Source organism: Scatophagus argus, chromosome 18 (genome assembly GCF_020382885.2).
Source record: "Scatophagus argus isolate fScaArg1 chromosome 18, fScaArg1.pri, whole genome shotgun sequence".
Classification (NCBI taxonomy): Eukaryota; Metazoa; Chordata; class Actinopteri; family Scatophagidae; genus Scatophagus; species Scatophagus argus.
Window position 1 is genome coordinate 18,271,960 of NC_058510.1, and position 12,545 is coordinate 18,284,504.

Below are 12,545 nucleotides of genomic sequence, written 5' to 3' on the forward strand. Positions count from 1 at the left end.
TTGGGTCTCATGATAACAGCATTCACATTTAAACCCCAAACCATCCTTAAACATCCATGGCAACTGAACCAAGTCCATCTGCTGTAGGCCATGAGGTGTGCTTGAATGGTCTGGAAACAGAACTTGGGCCCTGTATTCATGCAACCTGCAACACATATATTATACCTTTGCTGTATAATATACCCAATAAACTACAAAGTATCAACCGAGAAAGCCATGAAAAAATCTTTCCTCTATACCAATCCCGTCTACTTATACAATAATCTAATTTTCAGCGTAAGAAGGCAAACATTCAGGTAAAGCAGATATGTTTATTTGACAGTATATTCATGCAGTGACAGGAAGTGTAGATTTCCAGGGGGCCTCCCAGCCTGTCCCCTCATTGTCCCTCTTAATGCCCATGTCAACAGGGCCAGGCGGCTTTTTGTGCTGCACAGCCGTCAAACAGCAGGGAAATCTCTGTCCAGGGAGACATCCCTTTTTGCAATGGGTCAAAGGTCCTGAGTGAGGAGGATGTCAGGAGATGGAGTCAGCACTTTGGCCCCATGTGGCTACATCATGCTGTTGACAGGCATGACTAGTGAGGGGCCGGTGAGAGAGAGAGAGGGCCTGTTGGCTGCAGAGAGGAGGAGAATGAATCATTTATTCATTCATACAGATGTACTGAGGTCATCTGGGATAGATAGATAGATAGATAGATAGATAGATAGATAGATAGATAGATAGATAGATCTGTATATTCTCCAATGTCCAATGTTTGGACTTTTACTTATTTAACTGGTCACTTCTGGCTCTGAAAAACCAAGATGACTACTGCCATAACGCCAGACTCAAGGCCTCAGGACAGCAGTTCACCAACGAGTTGGTGATATCATGATAGTTATGATAGTATCATGATAGTTCACACTTGCTTTCAGGTTGGTGGGTCCCATTACCATATTTCATTTGTTGTAGAAAACAGTGTGCGACTAGAAAAAGAGCGGCTATAAAATGGTAACGGTTGCGGTTAATGGTTGCTCTCGTGCCTTAGTTTTTATTTACTTCCAGGTTTTTTGTGTGGAAAAAAAAAGGTCATTGACGAAAACCATGAATTTGTCAACGAAATTTGTTAATGAAATTAGCAGCCCTTCCTCTAACATGTCTTGAATTTCCCTCGGGATCAATAAAGTATCTATCTATCTATCTATCTATCTATGTGACTGGGTTTCTGCTTGTTCTCTCTCTCTCTCTCTCTCTCTTTCATTGCAGCCTTGAAGAATTGCTGCTCTCAAAACTTTGCTATTTCGGTGTTAAACTCATTTAATTTCTGATTCTGACACATTAAAGGTACCCTGCTATTTTATTATTTAAAGGTTTTTCATTATGAAGCAGGAATATCAAATGATGGGTTTTCATCAGCACTGACTTAACGCGGCTACAGCTGAAAGTGAACAAGAGGAAAGAGAAAATTAAGCAGAAACAGGAAGAGAAGAGAAACTAAACTCACACACGGAGACCTTAAAAAAGAAGAAGAATTCTTTTCAAATGGAAAGCTACCAGTCCACCATCGCTTTAAGGTTGGATGGAGGAGGACATGCTCATCTAAGCTTGCAACACCCATCTCATTGTTCTACCACAGCATTTTTAGGGTTTGGCAAGAGTTTTAAAATGACTTTGAATAGGAATTCCCCTCTGCTGATGCTGTACCACCACTACCACCACTCAGCCCTTACCAGCTCTGGTTATTTGTTTTTTAGTTTTAAATTCAGTTCTGTTGCAATCTTTGGTTGGTGTTTTGTATGTTAGGTGGTGTACTATATTTACCTGTCAATATTTTGTACTTTGTACTAAAATTGCTAGAAACCGTATGTGAGCTCGCATCTTCCCACAGCAGCTGCTCGCTGACCAGCAGTCGGGAAGAATGAAGCGTCTGTTGAAGAGAGAGTCCCTTGTCTGCAGGAAGACCTACAGTGCAAACCCGGAGGCCAGAGGCTCCATCCGTCACTGACTGGCCAACCGGCTCACAGCTTCAGCATAAAGCTTCATTGTCATGGCAGATGTAGTTAGACACCATGATAAATTCAGTGTTGTTGTTTTTCATTAGGCCTGTCGCTGTCTCCTCGAATCAGATGTTTCATTTCTGTTATTACACAGCTTTACAGATGTATGCATGAGTTTGTGTGTGCGTATGGACTGTGTGTTGGGCTCAATTAAATTCATATATAAAGCCAGTTACAGGCTTTGAATTATATGTAGCTGTAGCTCTTTGAAATGAAGAAAATAATGTTTTGTGGAACTTATTTTTAGTTGGAATGTTCATGTCTCCTAAGAGGTGCAGTGGTCAGCACTGTCGCCTCACAGCAAGAGGGTTCCAGGTTCAAATCCCAGTCTGGGTCCTTGCATGTTTTCCCTGTGTCTGCATGGGTTTTCTCCGGGTACTCCAGCTTCCTTCCACAATCCCAAAAACATACACATTAGGTTAACCGGCTGCTCATCCCACATATTAGATCAATATATGTGGGCAGGGCTGTGGACAAACAGCAATTTATTTTTGGCATCAATTTTATGTTTGTGCTTGTATAATTGGAAAAAAAAAATAGACTTGAAGCATGCATGAACACACTCACAGTCGTGCAGCGGTTAGCACTGGCACTTCAGACCCACTGACTGCCGTTTACATGTCCTTCCTGTGTTTTCATGAGTTCCCTCTGGCTTCCTCCCACAGAACAAAAACATGCAGGTTATTGCTACTTGGTGACTCTGCCCATTGATGTGAATGTGTATATGAATGGTTGTTTCTCTCAATATGTCAGCCCACTAATGAACCGGTGACATGTCCAAGGTGTACTCCGCCTCTTGCCCAAAAAGACAAGTGGTGATAGATAGATAATGGGAGGTGAAGAGCTGCTGAAATGTGAGCTGGCACGAAGGTGGTGCAAACAGCTGCAAAAGTTAAAATGAGAGAATATCTGTTGTGTAAGATGTGCAAGCAGTGGGCAGTGGATTGTAATTATGAAAAAAACAAAGAAAGAAGTCAGGTGACGTTGTTAATGTACCCCATATTAACAACATCACCTGACTTGCTTGCTTTCTTTTCATTGCTGTTTGTCTCCACTATCTTTTCAACTGTAAATGTGTGCTTTAAAGCATGACAATTCCCTAACTTTGACAACGAAGCTGCCCTAACCTTAATGATATTATCCCAAACCATGATCCTTCCCTAAATCTAACCAAACGTAAATGGAGTACTTGCATCAAAAGTGATTTCTAACAGTACTGGAAGGCACAGACATGTAATGTGGTCCTGTTGATAAAGGCAGAAAACCCTTCTATGTGTCACCACAAATGATACTTTGTCCTTTAATTTGGAGGAATTGCTTTAGCTTTAGCTGTTTCTGTGCTTCAGAGCTGAGGATCTCCATTATGACCTCTAGAAGGTGTGTCCATCAGCTGAAATCCCTCAGTTAGAACTTACTGTAATGGGTTAAAAACACTTCACTGCTATCCCATATGTTGACTAGTGAAGGCTTGTTAGTGACCGAAGCCACATTCTCTGCCTTTTCAATGGAGATGCTCCATGTGATGTGTTGGTGTGTGGGGTTTCCATTCGTACCTGTGCTGTAACCAAGGTGACTGTACAGCTGTGTGTGTGTGCGTGCACAGACAACCTCAACGCTATGTTTTTGTGTGTGTCCCTCCGGCAACGCTGCATGGCTTTCCACCACCTGTCAGTTTGTGGAAACACATGCACACATAGTCTCAGGCCTGGGATACGGTGAAGGTGTGAATGGAAACCCTACATTTCCCAAAGCAAACAACATCTGTCGAGTTCACACAAGCTGCTCATGTACAGTATGCGTTCATACTAGCTTGACAGTTCAGAGTAGCACACACACAAGTGCACATGTAAGGTGCCCTGCATTGAAAAGTGTGTGTGTGAGAAGGAGAAGGAGAAAGAGAATGGAAAGAGAAAAGAGGAGGCTCTGCCAGTGTTTCGGTGTCAGCCATGATGGATGGGAAACAGGAACATATGGTTTGCTATTATTACCCAGTAAATCCCCGTTTACTATTGAGCTGTTTGCTTGGTTTCCTGATACTGGGTTTGACATGGCTTAGATAGGCCATGACTCACAATGCCACTGAATGTTGAATGAAGGAAAATAACATGAGCCACCTGTGGCCTATGACAGAGCCAAGACTGTCAGCTGAGAGCACTGTGTGTGTGTGTGTGTGTGTGTATGTGTGTGTGTGTGTATACATGTATTCCTGTAGTTGTGGGGACAAAAATATATTACACAGTCATATTGTGAAGACCCACCTTACTTACGGGGACAAAACAGTCCCCACAACATTAAATATTAGAGTTGCTTTAAGGTTAGTTTGAGGTTAGGGTTAGGTTAAGGTAAGGGTTAGGATTAGGCAAGTAATGTTTATTGTTATGGTTAGGTGGTGGTTAAGCCTCCAGGAAATGAATGGAAGTCTATGTAATGTCCTCAGAAGTGATGGAAACACATCTTTCTAGCTTTTTTTTTCCATCTTCCATCTGTTTTGGTAGGTGTTGGTTGCTTGATTGTTTTGTAGTTGGAGGAATGTACAACTTATTCAACTACTGCACTGAAGTGCAAAGTTGTGGGACTTGTACTTTACTTGAGTATTTAAGTTTTATACAGCTTAAAAATGAAATTATGTGTTTGTGAGGGTCAGCATGACATGAATTTTTGCATTAGAGGGTGTACATGTAGGCTCTGTGCAGACGTCTGTGGACTTTTCAGTGTCTTGACGTGTGTGTGTGTCCTCCACGAGAAGATACAGAATATGTCTGCATTTGTTTGACAGCTTTAGTTACTACTAGTTCCTTTTCAGTCTACAGTTTTTCTTATTCCCTTTCTGTATAGTTAAATCCATATCACCAGTTGTGTTGATGTTGAATGTTTGTGATAAACTGAAAAGTGAAGTGTACCTTTATGTGTTAATAATACACCCACTTCCCACTACTTCCCACTTCTTTAGCTAATTAAACTAAAAAAAAAAAATAACTAAAACCCTCTTGGATTGGATGAAAAATGCACAAAGCTGAAAACCTGGCACTTTTTTTTTATTTGAGCTCATGAAAAGTGAGCATCATTCAAAACAATAAACAATAAATTAGGATAAATACATAGATTTATTTAGAGTTTTATCATTTCAATTATTTGTACTCTTGTGGTGACTTCTGTTCTGCTGCCTTTTATCTTGAAAGAGACTGAAATCTTGTTTTGTTTCAACTCCAACATTTTAAAGACCATAAAATCACCTAAAGTCACTCTATCCACAACATAAATTCATTTAGAGAACATAAATAATAACGCCACAGATGAAAGGAATGTACCAACCGCAGTCCAACATGGTGCATAGAACACCACAGTGTGGACAGCAACCTGTTTTCCTAAGTGCTCTGCCTCCTTCAAAGATCCATCATCACCGCCAACCTGACTACATAGAACCTGTAACCACACCTACACACACTGATATAACTAGAGGGAGAGCCAAGTGTAGGGTTTTAATGCCAACCTCAACATCAGTCTGCTAGACTCCAGGATCAACAACCAGCTCTGCAGAAGTTCACTCCCTGGACTCTCTATCAAAAAAAAAAACAAGAGTGAAGGAGGGCTACAAACTTTATTTGGCACTAGCCAACTATGTGGCAAAGAAAACTATGTCTAATTTTCTTTTCTTCACACATTTGAAAAAAGGGATTGATGCTCTCGTTGCCTCTTCAGCAACACACTTGTTAAACTGGATCAGAACTGTGTGTCTGCATCTCCTCCAGCAATGATGCACAGCGGTGAGCGTGGCTGTTGTGAATTTCATCCTGACACATATCATGGCGAGCAGTTGTGACTTCGATGATCCCATAATTAGAACATATCTGACTCAAGATCCATCCATCCATTTTCTATACCGCTTATCCGTCAGGGTCACAGGGGAGCTGGAGCCTATCCCAGCTGACTACGGGCGAGAGGCGGGGTTCACCCTGGACTGGTCGCCAGTCAATCGCAGGGCCAACACACAAAGACAGACAACCACACACTCTCACACTCACACCTAGGGGCAATTTAGAGTAGCCAATTAACCTAATGTGCATGTTTTTGGTATTGTGGGAGGAAGCCGGAGAACCCGGAGAAAACCCACGCAGGCACAAGGAGAACATGCAAACTCTGACTCATGATAATAATAATAAAAAGATCATATTCTATAAAATAATAGTTGCAGATATAGACTATTAAAATATCCAGACATCAAAAATCTTACAGTTCATTACCATGCAGGTACGACTACGATATTCACCTTTATTTTATAAGGTGTTAATATGTCAAAGTCAAGCTTCCATTTTCCAAATGTGTATTATTGCTGCTTCCAAACATTTTCCTTCAAACATTCTTATAAAGTAGATCTGGTTAACATGTTATCATTTGTTTGCCAATTCACACATTAAGCTGATACGAGCAGCTTTATTATCCAGTGGGAGACATGTTTCTGTCCACCTGGTGAAGGTAAATCTAATTTTCAGCACCACCAACTCAGATTTTTGTTTCATCAACTAACTGTTGAGGTAGCATGGCTTTTCAGACATGCAGTTTGTGACTGTGAGTGACACTTTTCACATTGCACCTTACCAGTTGTTCATATAAAGATGCTGATTATTTCAGCTTTAGTATTATAAATCGGTGGTTAGTATGAACAAAGCTGAAGAGTTTCTTTTCACTTCAAGATCCTTAAAGTAATCCCAGGCAGATGTGTGGAGGTATCGTATGTATGTGTGTTGCAGGGTGGGGGGTGGGGGGGGTGGAGTACACCTTGAGGCCATATGTGAAGGAAATGTGCTCAGAAAAGCTGTAGTAGGAAGAAAAAAGAAAAAAAAACATGCACTCACATAGGTAGAGACCGCCCACATACCATCATATGGCCTCTGTACTTTGTGGTTACAGGATGCCAATAAATGAGCCAGAACTCAGTAATTGAGTCTCATTTCATCTGACACCAGAATGAGTTGAGGTCTACTCACATGTGCATCAACTTCCTCTTCCTGGTCTTATTTGGGATTATGGATCAATCTGTTTCTTTCCTCTGTGCTTACCAGATGATGTATAACTGCTGATCTGATCTGAATGACGCTTGAATGAATTTCTTCGTATTTCTTTGTATTTTGTGCATATGTTACTGCCTCTAAGGTTAAAGATTAAGTAAAATAAAGAAAATCCTACTGGACGCTGCAATGGTAAAACTAATGTTTCCTTCTGAGGCTTTTATTGCTATCTGGTACTACAGTAATTATAGGCAGTCATCAGTAAATGAGATGATAAGCTGTTGGGAATTTCCTTCCCTCCCTGTGCACTTGCATGCCATCAGTGCTTATAATTTTGTTCTTTGAACCACTGGATTATGAAACTAAAAATCTGCAACATTTTCAGATAAATACATGTTGTGTAAACACAGGGAAATCTCACTGAGATCAAGATCTCTTTTACAAAATAGACAACTAATGACATGAAAATATGTCATGTCAGCAGAAACAGACACACGCTTAAAACGTTTAATATTGAAAATATCAAAAAGTACAACTTTCAAGTTGCTAAGAAATGTCCCCAGCTTGAACACCATTTAGCTTCTCTTTATTTCTAATAAACACAGTGGTGAGCAGAGTTACTGTCAGAGGTGCAAGGTCATATCTGACTTAGAACTGCTGTTTTACAGGTAATAACCCATGTGTCTGCATTCGTCTTTACCACGTGTAACACATATATCATCTGTAAACCATGCACCATTTGATTGCGCAGTGCAAACCAACGCCACATTGCTGACGCTTGCAAATTCTCAAATTAGCTTTAAGCTATCTGTTTCTTTACCCCATTGCTAGGGCTCAAAATTCCCATGATTCCCGCAATTAGTTGTCAAATTGTCAATAGAATTAAGGGAGCTCCAGATGGATTATGTAGTATGGATGACACATTATATGTGGAAAGAGTTTAATTCATTTTTATAGTGAAATGTATGAGATATAATGAAATATTATAACTGTGCAAACTTCCCACTGGCCCACCTGCATTTGAAGTTATCCAGCATGGCATTTTAACCCCGTGGTTAAGAAGCTCTGCTGTAGGCAGCTGATGATGGTGTTTACATTTCCTCATGTAAAGTCCTAGTGTCTGGGAGGTCTTTCCTGGGCAAAATCGTCTGACAATGATTTTTTTGTTCCCTGGCTCAGGAGAATGGAACATATTTGCCTCCTTTTAGTCTTCTTTGAAGTCTGCCACTACTGCAAACGTGAGATGGCAGAGATACCTATAAATACCTGTAAATACTACCTGGTGATGATTTTTACTTAATTTGCAATACTTTTTTTTTTCTTAAAAAATGAAACCATTTCTAAATTTCTATATTTTTCAGTTTTTGGAACTGTTTTCCTGTCAATTTAGTGCAGCGAGGATATTTCTGAACATCTTTAAATACACTGGCATTACAGTTACAACAAACATTCATTTACAAAAACTCAAACACTATGGGCCATCTTATAGAAGTGATTCTACCCTGTATTAAAGGCCCACATGACCTCAACAGACATTTAACTTTGATCACCACTGATCATGACTGATCAAATTAAACCCTCGAGCGCAGACTCTGAAACCCAGCATGCAGCACTTTTGGCAACACGCCAGTCAGTGAAGTCACAGCAGGTGGTGTCCGTCAGCTGAACACCTGCTGTGACCTCAGTGGAGGTGAGCTCACCCCTTCATTTAAATGTCTTAGAGAAACAAGGATGTATGACTATGTGAACGGTGTTATCATTGTTATCAGCAGTGAACGAACTGCCAGATATTGCTGTCACATGGTTAGGAGTATTATCAAGCTTCAAAAAAGACATATTGGAGATAATATCAAGCCTTGTTTCTATTTGTCTTCTACTCTTCTGAGTTGAAAACACCACAGGCTCATGAAAGCCATGAAAACATTCTGACCACATTTTATATTAACTGGGAACAGAGACACAAGTGATCTACCCTCTGTGTGCCTTTTCAGTTGACATTTAGCTGATCCCAGAGAAAAACACAAACACAAATAAGATCTGGCACCGTCTGAAATGTCCCGTCTCAGTTGTTTTGTCTTTATTTTGTGTCCATGTGAAGTGATCTGATGATCATGATAACCATTTTCCAAAAATCTATACCTGTCAAAATGATTGTATTCCTCTGGAGGGTATGGATTAAACCCAACACAGTGATTTGACAAGGAAGAAGAATGTGTGGAATTAAAAAAAAACAACCCTAATATCTCTTTATTTGCCTCTTTGATTTTGAAAAACTGTTCATGGTGGACAATGTTATAGGAGTGCAATGCAATGAAACTATAAATCTTACTAAGCCAGTGTTCAAGTCTCCATACAGTGAGGGAAAATTTTGAGCACATCTCCCCGTAGAGGTGGCTCTCCAGGCCTGGACAGTGGCAGAAGAAAACACCTCCATCTTGATTTTTGCAACTTTTACGGACAATGCAATGAGTTTCACACAACACACAACCTAAACACAGCACGTCTTTCCTTTTTCCCTTAAAGAGATGACTCTTTCGGGCACTGTCGCCTCATAGCAAGAGGGTTCCAGGTTCGAATCCCGGTCTGGGCCCTTCTATGTGGAGTTTGCATGTTCTCCCTGTGCCTGCGTGGGTTTTCCCCAGGTACTGCGGCTTCCTCCTACAATACCAAAAATTAGATTAAAATTAAAACCCATTAGGTTAATTGGCTACTCTAAATTGCCCCTAGGTGTGAGTGTGAGAGTGTGTGGTTGTCTGTCTTTGTGTGTTGGCCCTGTGATTGACTGGCGACCAGTCCAGGGTGAACCCTGCCTCTCACCCATAGTCAGCTGGGATAGGCTCCAGCTTCCCCGCGACCCTGACGGATAAGCAGTATAGAAAATGGATGGATGAAGATGACTCTTTCCTCTGAAAGGGTAAGTGCACTGTAAATGATTTGCGGTTTTGTGGTTATAAAGTCTTCTTTTCAGTCTTCAGTTTTCTGTAAACTGAACTTGAGAAAACATGTTCAAGTATAGCTGCATTTGCTAGTGGAGCTCTATTGTTCCACCACTGGTACAAAGAAAATATCTGTCACTGCAGGATTCAGTGCCAATCTTCATCATGGTTTGCAGTGTTTTTATTACTGTGAAAACAATCATGATTTATCTGTTTATTTAGAGTCTCAGGAGAGCTTTAACTCACACAGTGCATCCTGGGAAGTTCAACTTTGTACAGTACATTCATCCAACTTATCATTTCAAGTCAAAGACTTTGAGTTAGAAGAACATGGGTTCTGAAGAAGTCTGAAATTAAAAGCTTGAATTTTTAAACTTAATTAACTTGAAAAAAACTTGTTTTACAGTGAATAACAACTCTTCTTTTCTCGCAATGATTTTTACATTTCTTTTTATTAATATCATTGTTCTTATTTTGCGTAGTTGTCTTGTAAATATGTCTGCTTTCTTTCCTTAAGTATTTTTGGGTTGTAACATCCCTTTATTCCTTTGTAATGAAGATAAAACTTCAGGTTCCAAAATGCAACTAAACACAGACACATCTTAATGCCTGACTAGATTAAAAGGAAATGAATTGTTCCAAACCAAGCAAATAAGAGGCTAACTAAAACCACCATCACACTCTGTGTTGGACTTACCAACAGGTCAATATCACAACTCTCAGGAAGCCTCCTAGCAGAAGGAACATCATGTAGAAAGATTGAAGGCCCACATCTGCTTGCGTGTGTGTGTCTGTGTATGTGTGTATGTCTTTGTGCGGGAGGCACACTTAATAAATACCTCCTTACATGTGCGTGCAAGACTCCAAAACGGCAATGTGGGCAGCACATATGTACATGCACATGGCGATCAGAGGTTGTCCACTTCTTTTTTCTATTAACAGAGCGCAAACTGCATGTAATTCTCCCAGTACAACAGTAATGAATGGCAGAAATGAAGCTTGTGGAAGTCAGTACAGTTTTCTTGGTACCAGCTCACAAAGAGCATATTTCTAACCATTAGCCGCTAGCACGACGACAGCTGCTATCAACAGTGTGTACAGCCTTTCACATGCAGCGTGCAGGCAGCATGCATGCAATTCAAAGAGTGTTTTGCGTTTGACCAGCTCTATCCATCATTGCCTTTAAAAAGGCCGCAGAATATTTTGCTGCTGTGCCAGAGGAGGATGGTCTATGGCTCAGCTAACTCTCCAAGTAATCATATGTTGGTCCTCCAGTCTCTGCTGTTGTGGCTCTCGATTTGTTAGCAAAATATTGCTCATTACACTAAAAAATGGAGTCAGCCACAAAAGCTCCACAAATATTCTTTTGTTCTTCTTTAAACACACAAAACAATTTCAATGCAAATACAATGCATTTTGCATATTCAGCACTGGTCAACTCAAAGCACCCTTAGAAAAATAGTAATGGCAGAAACAACAGGCACAACTCTGTTTGTGTAAGATTTTGTTTGTTTATTGTTTGTTTGTTATAATTATAGGCCACATGGAGGTTTTTGCTCTTATCACTCAAGTGGAGCACCTTTGTAATCAAATAATCCTTGACAATGTGACAAAGATTATAGTTACTTTTTCTGATTAAGTGACCCAGTTAAATGTAATCTGTCACTATGTAATGCTGATAGCATGGATGTCTACCCTTCTGTGAGTCTGTCTACAACTACAAAAGTATCCAGACACACCTCTTTATGGGGCTGTTTTGGACAATGCTATGATTCCAACTGTTTGGGAAAGGCCCTTTTCTTTTCCAGCATGACTGTGCTGCAGTGCACAAAGCAAGGTCCACAAAGACATGTTTGGAAAGGTTTGGTGTGGAAGAACTTGACTGGCATGGAGTTTGGCCAACCAGTCCACATGTGTTTTGTGGACTTGGAAAAGAAGTGGAGGAGTTGAAGTATCTCGGGGTCTTGTTCATGAGTGTGGGAAAAATGGAGTGAGAGATTGACAGGCCGATTGGGGCAGCAGCTGCTGTACCAGTCTGTTGTGGTGAAGAGATAGCTGAGCCGAAAGGTGAAACTCATGTTTTACCCATCAATCTACATTCCAAAGCAAACAAGATTGCGAATACAAGCAGCCGAAATGAGTTTCCTCCACAGGGTGGCTGGGATCAGCCTTAGAGACATGGACATCCAGGAGGAGCTCAGAGTAGAGCCACTGCTCCTCCGTACCGAGAGGAGACAGTTGAGGTGGTTCAGGTATCTGGTCAGCATGCCCCCCGGATGTCTCCCTGGGGAGTTGTTTTGGGCATGTCCATCTGGGAGGAGGCCCTGTGGCAGACTCATGACAAGATGGAGAGAGAATGCCTCAGTGTCCCCCCAGACAAGCTAGTGGAAGTGGCTGAGAATCAGACAGTCTGGTTTTCCCTGCTGAGACTGTGACAATGGATCAGATGACCAGAGGTGGAAGGAGTACTCAGGTATTGTACGAATAAGCAAAACAAATAGTATGGAAATACTGTTGTTACAAGTAAAAGTTTTGCATTTAAATTTTTCACTTAAGTAAAAGTA